This window comes from Echinops telfairi, unplaced genomic scaffold (genome assembly GCF_000313985.2).
Source record: "Echinops telfairi isolate 266 unplaced genomic scaffold, ASM31398v2 ScPeMD7_7469;HRSCAF=8507_1, whole genome shotgun sequence".
NCBI lineage: Eukaryota > Metazoa > Chordata > Mammalia > Afrosoricida > Tenrecidae > Echinops > Echinops telfairi.
In genome coordinates this window covers 70,565,323-70,586,305 of record NW_022111373.1, presented here as the reverse complement: position 1 = coordinate 70,586,305, position 20,983 = coordinate 70,565,323, and the positions used below count along the sequence as shown (strand labels likewise).

Genomic DNA, 20,983 nt, shown 5'->3' with positions numbered 1-20,983 from the left:
TGTGGACTGGCTGCTCTATTTGGCCTAGTGGGTCAGGATGTGCTCCAGTCTCTCCTCCTCCCCCGTCATCTGTTCCTGTGTGCTCTGGTCAGATATATCCTTCTCCCGAAGCTGCAGATTCAGTGCCATCCTTTGAGATACATTCTTCTCAGGGGAGGGGCAGGCCCATTCAACAATTTGCATACATTTTTGTTTCAAGATATTGGACGCAATCCCTTCAATGTAACAGCTTTTTTTTTTTCACTTCCTCTTTTGTTTCTCTGTTTAAAATGGTCTTTCCTGTTTGGGGGCAAATGCTGCCCTTTTGGTCTCGGAGAGGCCAGCTACTTCCTCCGTCTACTAAAATGCCACATTTTGTAAATACCCCTCACTGATAGTACCACCGTCACCACCACCAGTTCCCATGGAGTTGATTCTGACTCATGAGACCCCATTAATTATAGGGTGACTTCTGGTTCTCATGTGATCTCCCCAGGAGGAAGGACTGGGGCAAAGGAAGCAAGCACAATTTTCATGTAAGTAAAAAAAATCGTTTCAGATTTAAAAAAAAAACACCCTCATCTTTGCATTCAGGACAAAATTAACAAAGAGATATATATTTTTTAATTTAACAAAGATCATCAGGATTTCTACCAAATTCTTTTATGTATCTTTATTTCCTCTTCCTATATGAATCAAAAAGAGGCTCTGGTGCCGCTTGGGCTGCGAGCTGCAAAGTCGGCAGCTCATCCACCAGCCACTCCGCAGGGAAAGATGGGACTGTCTATGCCAGTAGAGCGTTACAGTCATGGAAACTCACAGGGGCAGTTCTACTCCGTCTTATAGGATTGCTATGTCAGAATCGAGAAAGTGAATGAAAGATGAATAAAACATACGGTAGGAAAAAATTCAAATGTTAGAAATATTGAAAATATTGCTTCCAACTGTATAAACCAAAATTCTTTCCTATAACTCCAGTGTGTTTCCAATGAGTATCACTTTAGAGTCCAACAGCGTAGCTTAGGCAGAGAAACAGATTTTTACCATTACGTCGTTTAGGGAGAACAGGGTGGGGGGGAGTTTCTTTCAATTCGCCTTTCCCCTGAATGGAAACTATCATTCACACTATTCTACATTCTAACCATCTTGATTAAGAATATGTTGTGTAGCTTAGTTCTACATTTCACCAGATAGTTTGCTCAAATTACCAAGAAAAACACTGTTGCTACAAAAGTGGCTTTTAAAGTAAGTCTTACATATAAAAGGCAATCTCTGCTGTGTGAGACTCTCTAGACTTAGCACATTGATATGAATGGGGCTTCAATATTGTCCTGGAAAATTTCCATTTTAAAAAATCCATTTTCCATGAACTTTTTCAAGCTCCCCTTATTCTTAGCCAACTCTAAATGAATTATGTAAATGAGAATCTCCTAAAAGCAAGACTCTTTGAAAGGTGTTTCATGCAGCCTCTAGTGGATAAGACTCCATTTTATTCCTTCAATTAGTGGGAAATGTATTTGGAGCAGTTTCATGGCCTTTATGCAACAGGGCTCCCCACAACTGACCGTGAAATGAGAGCCGAGGATGAGACCACAGCACATGAGTGAAAATCTGCAACAATCATCAATATTGACCAACAGCTGGTTCAACATTCTTTGTTAATGGTACTCTCTCACACGTGAGAATGAAATTCAGATAAAAACCATACTACTTTTGGAGGTCACATTGATCCTTTCCCATTATTATATTCCTGTCTAACAGCAATAGTATATTTTAAAGTGAACGTTTTGGGATAATACTCCTAGAGAGCATGGAGTAAAAATCTATATACTTCATTGTCAAATACATTTTACCTAATAAAGTCCTCACCCCTAGCAAAGCCGCCTGGTGGAGTTGTGAGTTACGTGTTGGACTGTTAGCCACAGAGGCAGTAGCTCAAACCTACCAGCTGTTCTCCTGGAGGAAGGTGAAGCTTTCTACTTCATAAACATTTACAGCCTCGGAAACCCCAAAGGGCAGTTCTACTGTGACTGGTGAGTAGGGTCACTGAGTCAGAAAAGACGCAGTGGTACCCCTTCGGATCCCTCAGGTCTAAATATGGGTCTGAGTGGCGAGAAAAGAAGGAAAAGTAAACCTGAAGTGGGCTTGGAGTCTTTCATAACTTACAAGTTCATTTCAAACATAGGGGGGAAAAAGACACAGTGGTGAGGAGTTTGAGTTTCAGTAGGAACCAGAAATTCTTGATTTCAAGAGTTACATCTCTTAAAAGTTTTGATCATGCCATAGCATTTCCACAGACTACTAGAACAAAATGTTGTTGATAATATTAATATTTCACTCTGAACCAGCACCTTACTCCCTCTTTAGAAATATATTGCTCTATGAGCCAAAAAACTATTTTCAAAAACATGTTTCCTATTTAGGTCAAAGTAACAGTATATTTTATTATCTCTAAACACACATAGAGAAAGGTGCATAACACATGGATAGCTTAACAAATAATTAAATATTAAAAACCCATTCACGAAGCTCTGGTGATGCACTTGGCTGCTAACTATGAGGTCAGCGGTTCAAACCCACCACGTACTCCATGGAAGAAAGACGTGGCAGCTTGCTCCCATCAAGAATACCTATAGCCCATGGAGCTGCAGGTTTGATCTTTTGGTTAGGAGCTAAGTGCTTAACTGTTGTGGCACCAGGAGTGATTTCTTGACAAAGATTACCACCTTGGAAACCCTGTGGGGGTAGTTCTCCACTGTCTTACCGGATCAGGACCAGCCTATGTGTCAGAATCAACTCAACAGCAAGTTTGGTTGTTGGTTTGGGTTTTTGTTGTTATTGTTGTTTTCTGGGGGGGGTGGGGTTTTTTTTTAAACCATTCTTAAAACCCTTAATGGTGAAAACCATCAGACTTTCAACTGAATTTAAAAACCTTTTCCATATTATTTAATGACAAAGTCTTATACTGTCGCATACTTGATACAGCAGTAGTTACTATGCCGCAACACCTGATGGTAAGCTAGGAAACTTCCGACCCCATTCTTCTAGTTGAGTGCCTGTGATTTAAGAGATTTTTTTCCCCACCCCCTCCCCTCCCAAAAAAAATCTGTCAGAAAGCAACAATTCGTTGTCAAAGCAAAACCACATGCCTGACATAGTCCCGTGAAAAAATAATTCACTTGTTCCTAATCTCTGATGCAAGGCACTGCACCTTTGTGACTTCCCAATGCAGTTTTCCATGGTGCTGCCAACTGCCCCGAGCTGCTGGGTCTGGTGAGTATTCAAAAAGAGTTGGCATTCACTCCTGGTCAACCCGAATGTTCCGAGTTCAGACATACTCAGGGATCACGCTGTTGTTTCCAATATGAAAGATTTCTGAGGGTCCTTCTCCCTCACCACTCCCAGGTCTCTTCTCTTTATAAGAAAAGCAGATCGTTAGTTGTGGATCTCAACATGTTTCTAACTAACTGTGGCTGCGGTAGAATTTGTTCTCCTTGTACCTGGGTCAAGTTGGGTTAGTGCTTCATACTATTTAAATGATGGACTGTACTGATGTTTACATGCTTTTGTTTTCTGTCTTTTTTTTTTTTTTTGAGGGTGAACATGTCAAGTGTTTCTAAAGTGATTGTATCCGTTTACATGCCAATCCTGTTGTTCTATATTCTTGCCAATGTTGGTCTCTTAATTTGGGGATGGTGTAATAGTGTCTCAATGTGGATTTAATTTGCATTTCCTTGGTTACTGAGTTTAGTCACCCTTTTATATGTTTGTTGGGCATTTTTATTTCCTTTTCCATCAAGTGCTTTAAAAGATTTTCATTGTTGATTTGTAGGAGACCTTTATGTATTTTAAATGTTACCCATCCGATGGTCATATGCAGGAGTCCTATGATGAACTCTTGCAAATATTGACTTCCACTCTGACTCATCTTTATACTTTCTTTATGGTGTCCTTTAGTGAACAGAAGGTCTTAATTTCAGTATAATCCAAGTTACTAACGGTTTCCTTTTTAATTGTAATACTTAAAAAAAAGTTTCTATGAGATAAAATAACATTTTATTGAGATATAACTAACATATCATACAATTCAACAGTTCAATCATGTTAAGGAAGGTTGTGCATTCATCACCAGAATCAAAGGTTGAAACATTTTCTTCTTTCTTGTTCCCATTGTGGTTGACCTCCCCTCTCCCCATTTCCCCTTCTGTGGCCCAAGGTAATTATTAATCCTGTAGCTGCCTTCATTGATCCACTTAAGTATAGTCCTTCATGTTTTGTTTAACTCCTCTCTATCTCATGAATAAAAGTTTCCCAAGACCTTTTAATTTCTTATATTTTATATTTATGTTCTTAATCTGTCTGGAATTGATCCAGAGGTGGATTTATTATTGTTTTTATGTTGGTTATTCAAGAATTCTTTGATGATATTTTTATCTCCTTTTTCTATGTCTATGACTTGAGTTTTTAAAACTCACTCTAAAAAGAAAACGACAAGAGACTTTTTAGATAGGAACTGGAAACAGGGAATGCAAGACAGATGATCCCTTCAGGACCAGTGGTGAGAGTGGCGATACTGGGAGAGTGGAGGGAAAGTGGGTTGGAAAGAGGGAACTGATGACAAGGATCTACATATAACCTCCTCCCTGGGGGATGGACAAGAAAAAAGTGGGTGAAGGGAGACATCGGACAGTGTAAGATATGACAAAATAATAACTTATAAATTATCAAGGGTTCATGAGGAGTCGGGAGTAGGGAGGGGGGAAAGAGGAGCTGATGGCTTAAGCAAGGGCTTAAGTTGAGAGCAAATGTTTTGAGAATGATGAGGACAACGAATGTACAAATGTGCTTTACACAATTGATGTATGTATGGATTGTGATAAGAGTTGTAAGAACCCCCAATACAATGATTTAAAAATAATTTTTTAAAGTAAGGTTTGTATGATGGAAGAAGCATTGCACAAAGAGAAGGTGATCCAAATCCTAATTTGTCTGTGTTGAATGTTTCTTTTATAAAATGCAGATAGTAACTTCCTTTGGAAATAGGAACCGATGACTTAAAGATTTTGTAGCCCTCTCAGCTAATGTCTCATAACTCTATGGGGGAGTAGAAATACATTAACTGAATTAGACCTCAACCAGAAGCAAGCATAGCTGAGAAGGAACAATATCAAATAACCCAGGCACACAGATATTTGCAGATATCTGTAAATTGGGACCATTGATATTTTGAAGATTAAAAGAAAGATAAATGTTACATAAGAGAAAATTATTCCAGACCAAAGTAAAGTATAGTAGTGAGTTTATCATCATTATCAAAAAAACAAAAAACAAACAGCACTGCCATCGAGTCAATACCAGCTCCTAGTGACCCTCTAGGAGAGGGTCGAACTACCCCTGTGGGATTCTGAGACTTTAACTCTTCATATGAGTAGGGAGCCTCATCTTGCTTATGTTCTTCCACAAACATAATGAGATAGAAACCCATTTTCAGTTTTTACTATGAGTAAGGCTTCAGACAAAGATTCATCACAGGACTGTCACAGTTGAATGGGTTTCCTTTCTAACAATTACACGGTCATGCGGCGGAAACCACCAACCACTAATCCATATTTAATTAAATCTGCTCTTCCAGGGAACTGTCCATCCTGTTCACTGGCAGTGGTCTGCTGTGAACTTCAGTCTCTCAGGAAGTAGATGCAGATCTGGATCATCTATCTTGATTTTAAGAATTAAATGGCCAAAAAAAAGAATTAAATAGCTTTTTTTAATTTGAGAGAAAAGTATTATTCAGTACTTCTCAGACTTTTCTGGAGAAATAGCCCATTGAAAAATTTTTATCTTCTTTTTCCTTGATCTGTCATATTAATCTTTTCAAACAACCAAATGTTTGCTGCATTAATCTCTTTATTATTTTAGCATTCAATTTTGATCAATTTTATCCTTTTTTTGAGTTTTCTTAGCATTTAAAAACTTTCTGAAGTTTCATATTCAGCGTGCTTCATTTCAATTTTTCGTGATTCCTCAAATATGTGTTTTAAAGTTCAAATTCTCTGTCCTGTCCATCACTGTTTTTATAGGAAATATTTTCATTATCACAAATTTTGCAAATTTGTATTGTTGCTGTATTAGGTTGTGCTCTCTCTTTAGAGAGAAAATAGCCCTCTATATAGGGATATATATATATATACTTTTTTTTTTTGGTTAGGGTTAGTGTTAGGGTTAGACTTAAGGTTAGTGTTAGGGTTAGGATTAGACAGGGTTAAGGTTAGACTTAGGGTTAGGGTTACATTTAGGGTTAGACTTAGGGTTAGGATTCTATATATATGCATTTTTAAAAAACAGTTGACACCATTTTTGAAGTGGATAGGTGTTGTTCTCGTCGGTCCAGGTCAGCTCAGGTTTGTGTGTCAGATGCTAACAGTAGGTAGGGAGTCAAACAGTTTGCCTCGGGTGAGGCAAACAGTTCCCATGCTTGGCTGCCAACAGAAAGGTTAGTGGTTCAAGTCAACTCGGGGGTGTCTGAGAAGAGCCTGGAAATTTCAGTCATTGAAAGCCCTGTAAACCACAGGACTAATCTGACACACAGGGAGTTGCCATGAGCAGGAATTGACTGGAGGGCAATTGATGGTGGTAAACAATAGAGTACAAAATGGCACAAACTTTTATTTCCCTAATCAAATTGAATATGCTTCAAAGCAGGGGTGTCAAACTGGTGGCCCACAGGCCGCATATGGCCCCCGAAGTAAATTTTTGTGGCCTGCAATGCTCTGAAATATAATGAAAAATAGAAAAAATTGTTATGAAGAAAATAGTGCTTAAGGGAGATTGAGGCAATACCTTACACACAATTCCCTCGTTAACCCTTTAACTACTGAAGATGAGTACATACATGGCCCAGTGCCTTTCCTGAGGGCCTGGGGACGTGTATAAACACCGGACTCAGTTCCAGCGACGTTTGGAAGCGATATGCCTGCCACTCAGTGTCGCGTAGTGTAAGCAGATCCCAGTAGTGAAAAGGTTAAAAAGAGCACTCTGGGTGGTGCTGTTATGAACCACACCTAGCGGCAGCACTAGTTAACATTTTTAGAGGAAAGCCATTACGATTGTGCATCATGTTTGTCAGCTGTCCAACATTTTGTGTTTTTTATTAGATACTTTGTTATATTTTCCGGTCACAATATAAGAGGTAAGTGAAAACTAGTAGGAGGAAAACACTGGCAAGTTTTGGGTAATAAAGAATAATTTTAGTTTTATAAATACATTTAATAAAATAAATGTTTAAAGAAAAGCAGTTAAACAGGGAGAATGGCTGGTCCTTTGCCCTCTGAAGCTGCATCTTCCGTGACTGCCGTGCTGCTGCCGAACTTTGACCCTTGCCTGGCTCTCCAACACGGAGGCTCCAGGCAGCCGCAGGGATCCCCGTGTCTCCTCCCGGGTTCCAGAACAAGGCCATGTTCTCGGCCAACCCCACAGTTTCCAATCACCTTCCCAAGCCTGAGAGAAGCTAGAAAGTTCTCTGTCTTGAGAAACACAATCCCTTTGCTTTGGTGGAGATGAGCAAAATAATATGCTAATTCCAGATGATTTTAAAAATCATAATTCATCCACCTTGACTCATATAACTAAAAAAGCATCTTAGTCACTTATTTTACCCTTTATACTCGCAAAATATCTTCGTTGAAGAGAAAGGAATGGATATGAATTTTATTTCTCTTCCTGGCCCCAGCAGAAGTGGTAACTGAAACGGAATGATGGCTCAGAAGTTGCCTGTTCTTTCTATTGACTTGCTCCCAGCTTGGCTGTCTCTGTGCAATTTTGAGCCCTGGTGAGAATTTCATGAGATCTAGCATTTAAGAATTAAGTTCAGATGCTTCATTAAATTATAGGTATTTTTATAGCTACGTATATGCATGTGTATTGCTGTGAAATACATATATTTCTCTTTGAAAATATTATTGTAAAATAAATAGAACAAAATGCTTTTGACTTTAGCCAATTTTAACAGTATAATTCAGTGACATTAACTCCCTTCACCGTGTTGTGCTACAACCATCATCATCCATTTACAAAAGTCCCCATAGCATCTCAAAGAGAAATTCAGTGCCCTTTCAGCAATAACTTCCATTTCATCCTTCTCCCAGCCTCTGGTAACCAATAATAACCCTGTTCTCCATGCATGTGCTTATTCTAACTACAATATTTGTCAGATTTGTATCTCACTCAGCAGAATGTTGACAACGTTCATCCATGTTGTTGCGTGCATCAGAACTTCATTTCTCTTCATGGCTGAGCAATATTCTGTTTTATGTATATGCTTCGTTTCCTTTATCTAGACACCTGCTGATGGACATTTGGTTGGTTCCACTATTTGGGTTATTGTGAAAAGTGCATCAGTGAATGTTGGTGTTTAGACTTCTGCTTGTTTCCCCACTTTCCCTTCTTCTGAGTATACACTGAGGATTGGGATTGCTGGGCCATATGGTAATTCTATGAAGAAGACCACCACCACCACCAAAAAACACCCCACCATTTTCCACAGGGCCTGCATCATTTTACATTGCCACCAGCAAAGTCTGAAGGCTTCATTTGGTACACATCCTCACCAATACTTGTTTTCTGTCTTTCTGAGAATGCTTATCTTTGTAGGTGTGAGGTGGGTATCTTAATGGTTTTTGATCTGCGTTTTCCTGATGTCTAATAATGTTTAGCTTCTTCTCAGCTGCTTATTGGACAAAATGTATTACCTTCTTTGGAGAAATGCCTTTGCAAGTTCTGTGCCCATTATAACATGTGATGCTTGTCTTTTAAGAAAATAATAGTTGATTGGTGTATCGTTCACTTCTGTGGTGGGGTCATATCATCAAGAGTTGCACAGCCCTCACCACAATCAGCTCCAGGACGTTTTCTCCTTTCTTCACCCACTGTTTCCTCCCTCCTCTCCCTAAACCCCCAATAAGCCATTAATCCAGTTACTATGTCGAAAGATCCACCCATCCTGGATTGTATATACTAAAAAAAAAATATTTTTTTAAAACCCTCTGCAAACAAAACAAAATGCACCACCAACAAAATAAACCAGGAAAAAATACCAATAGAAAAGAATGTAAGAAATATCAAAACCCAGAAGAAAAAGAGGTGTAAGGGGAGGTCAAACGGTATGGCATTTGGTTTTAACCTAATTGGCGGTGCAGCAATCTGCTTTCCACCGCACTGCTCTGCACGAGAGCAAGACAATTCACAGTCCTAGTCCATGCCAGAGGGGATCCACCAGAGGTTCAATGCATGTGTATTTGCCCTTCACTGTTTATTTGATTTTATATGAAATGACTTTAAAATGGATCCAAAGGTAGATACAATGATAAAGTCTTACATTTTAACCTAACTATTTTTGCCACAATTGAGTTGACGATGCTCTCTGTCTTACAGGAAGGTTTTCACACCCCTTGACGAAGGTCAGAAAAGGTTTGCTGGAGGTACCCTGCAAGGGGATTTGGGGCTTCCTTGTCATCTATAGCCTTCTGCAAACCAGGTGTTCACAATGTAAGCTCTGATAGCATTCCCTTCAGATTTGAATTTTATTATTTGCAATCCTTGAATCATACAGGTTATTGTGCTTCTTCCATGTGGACTTAGTTGATGCTTCACTTAATGGCTGCTTATTTTAAGATAAGCCTGTAAGACCTCAGATTCTTTTTGATACCTGGACCATCTGATTTCTTCACCACGTTTTGCTGTAGCACCCATCAAGCAGGGCAAAGTCATAAGAACTAATTGTGGGGAGTTGGAGCAAGATGGCAATCAAGTAGCCCATCCTAGAGAGACCCTGTGGAGACCAGCACATGGAAAAGGATATCCTACACTTCCAAACTGAAAGATTCTTAGCATAATTATAAGTAGATACAAATTTGTTAACATATAAGAGCAGCAACACTTGCCAATAATTCCCCTTTGTCACTGACCGTCAGCACAAGCCAGTGGAATGCAGCTCCCCAACTCTCCCAACCAATATTTTCTGGTTCCAGAGAAAGCGAGAGTAGCTGACTGGCTGAACTGCAGGGATATAGCTCTACGTGACCAGCTTGGGGCAGCTATAAGCACAAGCAGGCTTGGCTTTTGGCCCAAAGCAAAGACACTTTTGTCTGATACCCTCACAGCCCTGACTCTCCCCAGTAGTAGGGATAGCACAGCCTACCGAGCTGCATGGGGATAACTCTACAGGGCAGCCCGGAGCAGGCATAAATATTGAATGAACTATCTCTTCACACAAGCCAAGGACTCTAGCCCCACTTGGCAAAACTAACCACCTCATCCCTAAGGCAAAACTAACCTCCCTCTGCACGCCCTCATCCCCCAGTCTTAAGGAGCCCCCAAACCATGGACATTTCCAGGCTTTTTCTTTTCTTTTTTTCACTACATTTGTTGCAAACAACACATACCTGGCCCATTAGCAAGATTCACCTAACAATACAAGTGGAAACTGCAACCGCAGTTTTACACAGCACAGGGAGGGAGTTGGAACATGAGATAAAGACTAAAAGTCTCTTCCATGTGGGCTTTGTTGTTTCTCAGCTAGATGGCCACTTGTTTATCTTCAAGTCTTTAAGACCCCCAGATGCTATATCTTTTGATAGCCGGGCACCATCAGATTTCTTCACTACATTTGCTTATGCACCCACTTTGTCTTCAGTAATTGTGTTGGGACAGGCTGGTGTGCTTCTTCCATGTGATTTTTTTTTGTTTCTCAGCTAGATGGCTGCTTGTTTATCTTCAGGCCTTTTGATATATCTTTTGATAGCTGGGCACCATCAGCTTTCTTCACCACATTTGCTTGTGCACCCATTGTCTTTCACGATCATGCCAGGTAGGTGAGCATCCCAGACTGCTGAACTGTTAGAACAAAGTGTTCTTGTGTTGAGGGAGTACTTGAGTAGGGGCCCAATGTCCATCTGTTTCCTTAGTGCTAAACCTATATATACATAGATCTATTTCCCCCTCATCATATATAAATATATTTACATCTGTATATGCTTGTATTTAGATCTCTATAAATGCCCCTTGCCTCCTAGTTCTTTCCTCTATTTCTTTGTACTTTCCTCTTGTCCCACTATCATGTTCAGCCTTCATTTGTATTTCAGGAATTCCTCTCAGTGACATTGTCCTTGATCCATCCCTGTCAGGCCTCCTACACCCTCCTTGCCACTGATTTTGAAGAACACCAGCCTATCCTGACATGATCGCTGAAGACAAAGAAGGTGCATAAGCAAAGGTGGTGAAGAAAGCTGATGGTGCCCAGCTACCAAAAGATATAGAGTTTGGGGTCCTATAGGCTTGAAGATAAACAAGCAGCCATCTAACTGAGAAACAACAAAGCCCACATGGAAGAAGTACACCATCCTGTGAGATCACAAGGCATCAAAGGGATCAGGTATCAGGCATCAAAAAAATCATTGCATTGTGAATGAGGGGGAGTGCGGAGTGGGGACCCAGGGCCCATCTGTGGGAAATTGTACATCCCCTTGCAGAAGGGTCGTGGGGTGGAGATGAGCCAGTCAGGGTGCAGTGTAACAATGATGAAACATACAATTTTCCTCTAGTTCTTGAATGTTTCTTCCCCCCCACTATCATGATCCCAATTCTACCTTACAAATCCGGCTGGACCAGAGGAGGTACACTGGTACAGATAGGAACTGGAAACACAGGGAATCCAGGACAGATGAACCCCTTAGGACCGGTGGTGAGAGTGGTGATACTGGGAGGGTGGAGGGAAGGTGAGGGAGAAAGGGGGAACCAATTACAAGGATCTACATATAACCTCCTCGGGGACAGACAGTGGAGAAGTGGGTGAAGGGATAAGATATGACAAAATAATAATAATGTATAAATTATCAAGGGTTCATGGGGAGGGGGTAGCAGGAAGGAAGGGGAAAAATGAGGAGTTGATACCAAGGGCTCAAGTAGAAAGCAAATGTTCTGAGAATGATGATGGCAACAAATGTACAAAAGTGCTTGACACAATGGATGTATGTGTGGATTGTGATAAGAGCTGTATGAGCCCCCAATAAAATGATTTAATTATTAAAAAAAAAAAGTCTCCGGGTTCAGAAGACACTACCTTCTGACATACTGCATAGACCAAATATTCAGCTGTCCAATGACACCAGCCCCGTGAGCAGCACCCCAAGCCACTCAGAAAAGCAACCAGCCCTCTGATTAAACTAGTGCTTCCTTCCTTCCTCCTAGACCCCCTAGGTACATGGCAGTTAGAGACCCCAGTCTCCCACCCCAACTTGGTCACCTCCATGATGCAAAAAGAACTAACCTCATCCCTTCTGACTTGATCCTCCAGAGGTCTGTTCCTTTAAGACAATTAACCTTCATAAAAGAATACCGGACTCACAGTCATGCCCACATCATTCCCCTGGCCTTAATCTTAACCCTACCCTGACATCCTGAAAGACCACAGGTAGTAAAGCAACACATTACCGGACACTGTCCCCAGCTGCTCAAAAGATTGTTCTTTGCAGTCTTGATTTCTCCTCAGGACAAGCTCTAGACCCCCTTGTTCTTTTCTGAGTATTGCGGTTGCTCTGTGTTCTATCATTCCTATACTCTATCATTCCTTTTTTACTCCTTCTTAAGTTTTAGAACATTTTCTTCATTCTTTAAAAACATTTTATTGGGGGCTCTTACAACAATTCATACATCAATTGTATCAAGCACCTTTATACATTTGCTGCCATCATCATTTCCAAAATACTTCTCTCTACTCGAACCCTTGGTATCAGCTCCTCTTTTCCCCTCCCTTCCCCCCGCCCCCCGTCCTCCCCCCCCACCTGTGAAAGCCTGATAATTTGTCAATTATATTTGTTTTCATATCTAACACCATTCGCTGTCTCCCTTCACCCATGTTTCTGTTGTTCATCTCTGGGGGGAGGAGGGTCATCTGTTAATCATTGCAATAGGGTTCCCCTTTCTCCCCCTTCTCCCCCAACCTTTCCCCTACCCTCATGATATCACTACTCCCATTATTGTTCCTGAGGGGTTTATCTGTCCTGGATAAACCATGTGTTGAGAGCTCTTATCGGTACCAGTGTACATGCTCTGGTCTAGCTTTGTAAGGCAGAACTGGGGTCATGATAGTGGAGGGGGGGGGAGGAGTATTAAAGAACTAGAAGACTGTTGTGTGTTTTGTTGGTGCTATATTCACCCTGGCTGGCTTGTCCCTTCTTTGTGACCCTTCTGTGAGGCTATTGTTTATGTCTCCACAGGAAAGGGAGAAAGGGAACAGACCTCAACCTGGTGCATCAAGCTTTGAGGGCAACTTACCAGCATGAAGCAGAGAACTAAAAGAGAGGTTTTTGGGGCTAGCCCCTATCCCAGCCATGGCGACCTCACTCCCTAGAAGAATGCACTACAGAAGACAGCACTGAAGATACAGTCCAGGGAGAGTAGCAGGTTGGACCAGATCACACAGGAGCAAACTAAGAGGGAAAGAGAAAGAGAACCACACCCTGGCCCACCAAACTTCGAGGACAATATTCTCACTCGGAACAGCCAATGCACAGAGAGGACCATAAGATCGGCCTCAGCAGGAGACACAATATCCCATTACTGACACACAGTGCTATGGGGACCAGCACCAGAGACACCGTGCAGGAATTGTGCCCAGTCTGATCCCCCTCTCCCCCTCACTGCCACTAGGGCATAGCATGAAGGGAGCACAACAGAGCAGCAAGGGGAGCAAAGCAACAAAGTCCCAGAGAAATTCTGAAAAGAGACTTTGGATTCAGGGGACAGGGTTTGGCACTGCATCAGACCTAATCGGAAAACATTCATAAGGGTCGGCAGATAGACCTGAAACTATTCATAGGTGATTTTTTTGTTTTGTTTTGTTTTTTCTTTTTTCATGTATATGATAGACAGGATAAAAAATCCTGAGGAGAAATCAATGGGATCAATAGTTCTAGGGGGACATGGGAGAAGAGGAGGTGAGGGAAAGAAAGTGGGGAGCCAACAAACCCAGGGACAAGGGAACAACAAGAGATCTAAAATCGATGGTGAGGAGGGCGTAGAATGCTTGGTGGGGTTTGATCAAGTGCCATGTAGCTGAGGGGAATTACAGAGAGCGAATGAAGGTCTTTATATGACAGTGGGTCAGAAGGGAAGTAAAAGGAAATAGAGGAAAGAACTAAAAGACATTTATTTATAGGGGTATAAACATCAGCATGTACATAAGTAAATACATTAACATATAATGATAGGGATATAGGTCTATGTACATCTATTTATATGTTAAGTATTAAGGTAGCAGATGGGCATTGGGCCCCTACTCAAGTCCTCACTGCATGCAAGAACACTTTGTTCTAACAACCTCGCATTCTGTGATGCTCGCCTTCGCAACATGATCATTGAAGACAAAATGGGTGCATAAGCAAATGTGGTGAAGAAAGCTGATGGTTCCTGGCTATTTCAAGACAGAGCATCTGGAGTTGTAAAAGCTTGAAATTAAACAAGCAGCCATCTAGCAGGGAAACAAGAAAGCCTATGTGGGAGAAGTGCACCAGCTTGTGTGATTATAAGGTGTTGATCAGAAGACCCAAAACAAACAACCATTTCAATGCAAACGTGGGGGGTCAGAATGGAGACCCAAAGCTCATCTATAGACAATTGGACATCCCTCTACCTGTTAAAAACAAAGTTGTGTGTTATTCTTATAATCCATCCTTTATCAGGACTTCCCCATCTATTGGTATATGTAAGGACATAAAAAAATTATGATTTTACTTTTTTTCTTCAATTTACTTTGTTTTCTAGTCCCTCGACACATCATCAGTCCACAAGTTAGCACGCACACTGGAGACAAAGCTCCCAGGCAATGCTTAAAGACCAAACACACATTAGCAGCTCTTTGGCTTCTTGCTCTAGGGCTCTAGTTTCTATTTTTATTTTTAATACTTTTGTCTCTTGTCCTTTCCTTCTTTAACCTTAATATTGAAACTTTTAGTTCCTACTCCTTTTTATCTATCTTTTTTTCCCTTTTCATTAATCATTCACTTTTTGTTTTAGACAGGGTTCTCTAGAGAAACAAAACCAGGACACTTATGACTAGATAGATAGATAGATAGATAGATAGATAGATAGATAGATAGATAGATAGATAGATAGAGCACAAAGGAATATAACAGCTAATTGGCCCACACAGCAGTACAGCGGGCTCAGTTCAACTCACTTCCATGGAACATTTAATATACTGGAAGTCCTTCAACTTACATCGCTGCCAAGTCCAAGGTCGAGGAAGCAGACAGCTGAGTTTTTCTTGGGCAATGAAGGCAGTCCAGCCACAGGCAGCAAATAGCAGGGCAGGTCACCAAAAGTCAGCAGCTCAGGAGCTTAGTGAAGCAGGCCCAGATGGGATATCGAACTCAAGCAATGCAAGATGACAGGATCTGACAGCCTCTAGGTCAAGCTCTGTACGCACCAGCAGCATGGCAAAGCAGTCTCAAAGGAACCTCAAGTGCTAGCAACATGATCCATGGGTTGGCAGTCCCACGGGTAATATAGCTCACAAGTTAAGGCAGAGAACTAGCTAAAGCAGGAGCACGCTGGCCTGATCACCAGAGAGCAAGAAAGAGAGGGGTGGGCCTTGCCTAGCCATTTATCACTTTGCCCTCCAATCAAACTGCAACCTTACTAATCCCACATGGTCCTATTGGCCAGGTTGGCATAATAAACCTACCTATCACACTTCTCATCGTCATAAAACCAAAAGCTGACAGTACCTTACAATTTTGTCGTCTTCTTCTTTTTTTTTAAATCTCAACAATTATTACCCATTTCTCCATCATTGCAAAACAAGGCATTTGGGGGTATAATTTCCTTTCTCTTAATCTACCAATTAACACTAACTGATCCCTCCCTTTTTTGCTTTCTTTTTCCTTTATTTCTCCCTCCTCTAACTATTGCTCTTCCACTTTTTTATCTCCTCCTAACACTTAATCTAACACTCTCTCCCAGATATAAAGTGTCTACCACCCTTCTACTGCACCGCTCTCTACACTGCCCTACAAATCACTTCTGAGGTGTCTTATAAGAGCAAAACACACACACACACAGAGGAGGGAGGTACAATGTCATGTGAGGACACCAAAAAACGAGGAGCAAGACTTAGAGAAGGAGTGGATATGGATTGCCAGGACTCACATTTGGACTTTTAGCCTCCAGAACAGTGATAATATATCTGTCTTTGAAGCCACTCGCTCATGTTTCTTTTTTTATGACAGCACTAACAAGCTAAGACACTAGGGAAGATGAATTAGAAATACAAGTGGTAGAAATGGATATAAAATATATTTATCCAAAAAAAGATAAAAGGAATAAATACAGGGAAATTTATTTATGAAAGAAAAGCATGGTTCTGAGAAAGAAAGTAAAGAGTTATGCTGTCTTGCATCAAGTCACTTGAAATATGTCTTTGGTGATTTGTATAATATTGAAACAGTGATGTTCTGTAAAGATGAATCCTAAACTCAGGACACATAATTATGTCTTATTCCTGACTCTCAAAATATAAACCAAATGATAATCTATTATTCGAAGATACCCAAGGTTAACAATGTGATAAATTATATTCCAACCTCTTTTGTCTATTTTACATAATGTAATCATATTATATATTCAACTTTTGATTACTTGTGTAGGATTTATGCATTTTATGGATTGTTTAGTGAACATTTTTCTCACCTTTTAGATTTTTTTCATAATAATATGCGGTCGTGACCTCTCCTCTTTGTCAGCAACATGTATTCTTTAAGAAAAACTTTATTTAAATATATACAAACATTACATATATTTACATGTATATAAAGAACAGGTAAAATAATTTCTCAGGAAACATCCTTGTGACAAATTATCGTCTGGCCTAGAACCGGTTACTCTGTTGGTTAGATTAGTGACACTAAAGAAAAATGACCTTGCATTGCATCGGGTAAATCTGCTGCACAAGACCTATTTAAAGTGTTGAAAACCAAGGATGTTACTTTGAGGACTAAGGTGCCCCTGACTCAAGGTATGGTATTTTCAATATTTCAGAAAGGTATAGAAGTACATACACAATATGTTTGGTATTGAGTGCTTTCCTCTTTTTTTGCTACCCCTCCAACATGACAACCTTCTCCGGGGACTGGTCTCTCCTGATAACATGTCCAAAGAACCTGAGATAAAGTCTCACCATCCTTGCCTGTAGGGTGCATCTTGGTTGTACTTCTTCCAAGACAGCTGTGTTTGTTCTTTTGGCAGTCCGTGGTGTTTGCGATCTTCTTTGCCAGCATCATAATTCAAATGCACTAATTCATTACTAACTTTAGTGATGGATGTATATATTTGAGTAATAGTTGTATTGACTAGATTTCCTTGTGTGCACATAGGCATTATCCTATCATTGACAGCACTGTATTTCAAGCTGTATCTATGATGATGAAGTTTAAGCCATTGCACTTGAATTGTTGATCCTGGCATAGTGAGCAAATCCTGATTCAAAATGACCCATATCAGTCCATTTGAGCTCACTAGTGTTTATCATATTAATCTTGATGCAATCCATTTTGTTTTGGGCATTTTTCTTGGATGTCTACTTCATAATATAGTCCATGTTCCAACTGCTAATAGATGTTTACAGTTGTTTCTTCCCATTTTGTGTCAGGCCTCCTCAGCAAGTGAAGGTCTGGAAGACTTAGTCTATTCATGTCATCGGGGTCCACTCTTACTCTGAGAAGACAGCTCTTGCTCGGTCATATTTTGAGTGCCCTCCAACGTGAGGCCTCATCTCCTGCCACTATTCTACTGACCTTGCTCTTAGCAGCCCACATAGGAAAATTATATAAGATCACAAAATGGAAGGTGATTACATATTATTGGGAATCAGAGCCAAGTCATGTTGACATTTATTTGGGCGGTGGGCACAATTCAATTCCTAAAATGTTAAGTATATTCTCATGTGGTTGATGACTTTTTAAAAATCAATTTATTGGAGGCTTGTACAACTCTTATCACAGTCCATACATACATCCATTGTGGCAAGCACATTTGTACATTTGTTGCCATCCTCATTTTCAAAACATTTGCTTTCTACTTGAGCCCTTGGTATCAGCTCCTCATTTTCCCCCTCCCTCCTCTCTCCCACCTCCCTCATGAACCCTTGATAATTTATAAATTATTATTTTGTCATATCTTACGCTGTCTGACATCTCCCTTCACCCACTTTTCTGTTGTCCATCCCCCAGGGAAGAGATTATATGTAGATCCTTGTAATTGGTTCCCCCTTTGCACCCCACCCTCCCTCCACCGCTCCATCCTCCTGGCATCCAATCACACCACTGGTCCTGCAGGGATCATCTGTCCTGGATTCCCTGTGTTTCCAGTTCCTATCTGTACCAGTGTAAATCCTCTGGTCTAGCCACATTTGTAGGGTAGAATTGGGATCATGATAGTGGGGGTGGGGGATGGCGGAGAATTTCAGAACTAGAAGAAAATTGTATGTTTTATCATTGCTACACTGCACCCTGAGTGGCTCATCTCCTCCTCGCGACCCTTCTGTAAGGGGAAGTCCGGTTGCCTACAGATGGGTCTTGGGTCCCCAATCTGCACTCCCCGTCATTCACAATGATTTGGTTTTTTTGTTCTTTGAGGCCCTATACCTGATCCCATCGACACCTCTTGATCACACAGGCTGATGTGATTCTTCCAGACCTCTTTGTGAAAATGTCTATTCAGGTTCTTTGCCCGTATTATGATTGGGCTATCTTCTTTTAGTCTGTGTATGTAGTTCAGTTTTGATGTCTTATATATATGAAGGAAAGCGCTTCAAAAAGTTTGTGGAAAAATTCTTTATCTTTTAATTCTATCTTTAAATGAATTATTTGAAGCCCTCTCATATTTTGTCTATTAGCGTCTTATTGGATTGTGATTTCTGAAGTTGGTAGCTTTTGCTTTTTATGTAAAGTCTTTTAATAAAAGTTTTTCCTTTTCCTTTTCTTATTATATTAGATAATTCATTCTTAAAAACTAGACCTAGCAGTATTGTCTGCATTTTTTATAAGAGCTTAGTGCTTTTAGTTTTCACATTTGTTTTTGTGTATGCTGTAAGGCATGGATCCAGTTTCATTTCCTGTATGTGGAAATATGATTCCTCTGACATCAATTATTGACGAGATTCTTCTTTCCCCACCGAATGGACTTACCCTCCTTTTCACAATCATAGTTGACCATAGGTGTGTGGGTTTATTTCTGGACTCTCAGTTCTCTACTGGTTTATATGTCTTTGTTATAGTAATATCAGGCTATTATGATCATTATAAGTTGCTAAATACTATGTTTTAAAATCAGGTGAGTTCTCGCAACATTTCATTAGCTATTCAAGACTTCTTGCCATGCCACATAAAAATGAGGATGACATTTTTCATTTCTGTAAAAAACATTGTTGGAATTTTGATCTGCTGGAATTTTGTTGAATATCTAGATTACTTTGGGTAATACTGACATTTAACAATATTAAATTTCCAATCCATGAACACGGCACATCTTTTTATTTATTTCAGTCTTCTTCAACCCCTGTGGGATATAAAAAGACTTTCCCCCAGCTTCTCTCCCCCAAATATGTCAGACCTAGGACACTGCTTGCAACTAATGGTAAATAAATGTCAAGTTATCTCCCTGAAGGCGTCATCCATCCAGAACCAGCAGACCCCATTGTCTGTCGCACCATAGGTGGGGCTCACTCCCTACTGTTAGGGACAGTGGATTGCTTTCCTTGAACGGCTCAAAATAAATCAAGTCTCCAGCTCAAGGACAATCACAGGTTAAGCTACCATCATGAATCTAGGGTCTGCCCATCTTGTCACATGTTTACCCCTAATCCCTCCTCTTCCTATAGCGTGTATACCCCTAGCTCATCCCCCTCCCATTACTGTATTACCCATAGTAAAACCCCTTCCTGTGATGTATATCTTTACAGGTAATCAGGGGGCTTCCACTCCCCTAAAGATATATAAGCCTTGGTTAGAAATAAATCTCTCTCTTTCCTGCCCTCTCTGGCCGCGCTGTGTGCTGACCTGGCTGGTGAGATCATGGCCATCCAGGAGATGAGCATGCTACCATGAAATGTGTCTGACTTCTTTATTTTACCCTTTCTTCTATCTCTCTTATTCTCTATGACTTTACTATAATCTTTATATATTTTAACCATACAGTTGTGTTTACTGGACCCATGATAGTGTGAGGGGCTGGTTTCCCCCACAAACCTCTTTCAGCAGTGTTTTGAAACTTTTACTTTATAAGTTCTTTATATCCTTGGTTAAATTTACTACTATTCAATTTTTTTTAGCATTTTTGTAAATGGAACAATTTCCCTTTCTGATTTCTTATTACTGGTGTACAGAAACCAAACCAAACTGATTTTATTGTTGTCGCTGATGTTGTACCTGCCAAGTTTGCTAAATTTCTTTATTTGGAAAGAATAAAATTTTTGCATACATTTATACTAAGCATTTGATTAACAGGAAGCCAATTAAAAAAATCAGCTTCTCTTCCAACCCACACCCAAACCTGGTCAATTAAACTTTTTGATCTTTCAAATGATAATTCACAAGGGATTTTTCTCTGTCACTGTTCCTATGAATCTTCAGTGATTACACTGTTAACATTGCACTGTGACTATCCTAGCAACACTGAAAGCAAATCTAACAGAACCAATGCTAAGTAACAGAACCGATACTAAGGAATTGTGTTTGGTACAAAAGAACAGTCCTTTTTTTAATTTTTAAATCATTTTATTGGGGGCTCATTTTATCACAATCCATACATAAATTGTGTCAAGCAAATTTGTACATTTGTTGCCATCCTCATTCTCAAAACATTTGCTTTCTACTTGAGCCCTTGGTATCAGCTCCTTGTTTTTCCCCTCCCTCCCCCGGCCCATGAACCCTTGATAATTTATAAATTATTATTTTGT

General features: G+C 40.3%; 1 pseudogene; it reads right to left on the bottom strand.

The window, feature by feature from the left end:
* LOC101646251 overlaps nucleotides 1-13,363 on the bottom strand; it is an 18,380-nt pseudogene extending 5,017 nt beyond the window's left edge.
* Between the last annotated feature and the right edge of the window lie 7,620 nt (nucleotides 13,364-20,983).